The following is a 3,062-nucleotide window of genomic DNA, read 5'->3' as shown; positions in this document are numbered from 1 at the left end:
CAGACGGTCCAACGGCCGATTATCGGCCCGGTGTGTAGCTGCCTTAACGTTGGTAGTCCCCAGACAAGAAGTTGGTAATTTCATGGTGCAGATTAGAACCCAAATTGAAACGTAAGCAACAAAAATGTATGAATGTTAGAACATTGAGTCAAATTGGTCGTTATTACTGTGACTTATAAAGTGTCAGGTTTAGTTCCATCATAGTGTCAAACTATGGGGGGTTAACACTTGCAAGGCACTGTATCCGTGTCACAGTCTCATTAGGGGCTGAGCCCCCCTAAAGGTCTGATCCTAGAATAGCCCCTGGTTCCCAACCTTTTTGTTCTAAAGTACCCCCACACAGTGGTGTAGTCTACGTCAGGGATCTTCAACAGGGGGTCCGGGACCCTTTGGGGGATCCTCAGAGTCAATGCAGGGGGGCCTCAAAATTATTGTTAATTTAAGTTTTTTCAAAAATGAACATCATTAAACACGAATCCCACATATTATTAGCAAATATAAATCCCCACTGCTTACTGGCCTATAGGCAAGGTAGTTACATCCACAGATACAGGTCGTCCTAAGGATTCACCCTGCCACATGTATGTTTAACATTAAAACATGATTTATAAAACCATGCCAACAATTATTAGGCTATTTTAAAAGTTTAGTATTCTATGCAAAACAAGCTATGTATAACACACGTTATTGTAGGCCCAGTTTAATATGCAACTTCATTTTATACATAATATGTAGTAGGGGGTCCCTGCTCCATCTCTTTCAGTTAAGGGGTCCTTGGGCTTAAAAAACGTTGAAGACCCCTGGTCTACGTGATACGCAGGTATACACCATATACCCCACTAGGAAAGGTTAAAAAAATGTCCATACGTAACGTTTTGGTCATAAATTGACCCCGTCTGTGTTGTGAGTAACCTAGGAACAACAACACGGTTGCTTGGCGGTCATTCTCTGTGCAAACATCACTAAAGTAGATATGAAACGAAAGCCAACTCAAACTACACTCTCATTATTTCCGTAAGCCTGCCCCTGAAGCTACTGCAGCAGACGGTTACGTTACAGCAGTCTGTATCCACGACGCTCCACTTCTGGGATTGCTGCGTTGCCGCTGGAAAATCCGCCAGATTTCACTTATTTAGGCCAGATATCCGTTGCCTTTGGCTTCCTTTGTGTCGCCACCAACAAGTTCCTTCCGAGCCTATTTTGCAGCGGCACTGCGGCTTTTCTCCGGTGCTTAGCCACCCAATTTGTTTTAAATGGGGATTTATTTCCTGCACTACAAAGGAGACCAAGCAAGTTGCTTTCTACTCTCATATTTGTGTTTCTGTGTTTTGTGTATGAATCCTAGCTGCAAACCAATTTCCGTTTAACAAAGATACTTTGATTTGACTTTGATTAGTGCATTTTATTCTAAGGGAGCATTGCACAAGTACACAGTCAACGCCAGGCATCTTTAACAGTCAACTGCAGCTTCTGCAAACACATAATTACGACCAATCAGGCATTACATTAGTGTTGAAGTTGAGATTTCAAACATATTTTAGGCCTATGTGAAGTTGTCACTGTGAAAAAAAAACTGCTACACAAAAAAAGCAATTATGATGATGAAACACTGTAATGATGTGAACATAATTACTGTGATAAACATGGAAGCCACGACCGACATTCAAATTGAGTTATTTTACAAAAATGGAGATATTCAGAAATATCCAAACTGCTCCACACACAAGCTGACAATCCTGTTAATCCTACTTGTCCACACAGAGCTGCAACTAGCCATTCTTTTCATCATCGATTATTTTTCCCCCCATTAATGTATTAGTTGTTTGGTCTATAAAATGTCAGAAAGTGTTGAAAAATGTGGATCAGTGTTTCCCAAAGCCCAAGACGACGTCCTCAAATGTCTCGTTTTGTCCCCAACTCAAAGATATTCAGTTTACTGTCCCAGAGGAGAGAAGAAACTAGAAAATATTCACATTTAACAAGCTGACATCAGAGAATTTCTTCTTCAGAGAAATCTTTGTTTTTTTTCATAAAAAAATGACTCAAACCGATTATGAAAATAGTTGGCGATTAATTTAATAGCTGACAACTAATCGATTCATATTTGCAGCTCTCCTCGTCTAGGCTGTTGATGACAATAAATGAGATGTTGAGTTGTAGGTGTATAGTCTGCACCAAGATTGTCCTTTTGTGGGCTGTGCAGTGGGATTATCACAGTCCAGGCGGGATGCAGTTTATTCGATTCCTCACACAATTTGATTTCCTGCCTTGGATAACGTGTAATCATGTTTTGTATCTGGCTGTCAGAATGTTAAAGGTGTGAGAAGAGAGCACAGACTGCAGCATGGAGACCAGGGGCGGAGCCACGTATGGTAAACTTTCAGAGCTCAGCCCAAACCTAGGCGGGATCCGGGGGCGTGCTCCATTTACGGCAGCTATGTGCACTGTTTTTCAAGCCATTTGATTTAATACAATGCCTAAAAATCTGGACATCATTTGGGAAAAACATATTTTCCGAGGGAAAATAATCATCCTGTAGAGGCGACATCCTGTTTTATATCTAATTGTTCTCCAACTGTCTTCATTGTTCTGAAACCAGAACACAACAAATGTTGAGGATGACTCATTTTCACTCCTGCCACCTAAAGAGAGGTAGAAACTGTCTGATGTTTCTATTTTTAAGTTACATAACATAACGTAGGTAGGTAGGGTAGGAATTTGGCGTAAACAGCATTACTGATCTTGAAACGAAGGCGGTATTTCACCCAGTAACAGAACCTTTGCTTCATTGATTTTCCGGTCCATTAAGAGAGACTGATAGGAAATGACAAAAGTTATTTTAAAACCCTAAATGATTCGGGGCTTTTTTGAGAAAACATTCAGGACTGGAGCCCCCCCACCCCCGCTCCGCCCCTGATGGAGACAAACATCTGCACGTAAAGGTTGGGACAACGCAGCAGCACATCCACAGCCGACAGTAACGGCCCGGCCTTTTCCAAACCATCTGGACAGGGGGACTCTCTGGAGGACGTGTGGCAGGTGTTCTGCATGTTGTTTGGGGG

Source organism: Sander vitreus, chromosome 5, assembly GCF_031162955.1.
Source record: "Sander vitreus isolate 19-12246 chromosome 5, sanVit1, whole genome shotgun sequence".
Taxonomy (NCBI): Eukaryota; Metazoa; Chordata; class Actinopteri; order Perciformes; family Percidae; genus Sander; species Sander vitreus.
The sequence above is the reverse complement of the archived record's forward strand: the minus strand, read 5'-3'. Positions refer to the sequence as shown.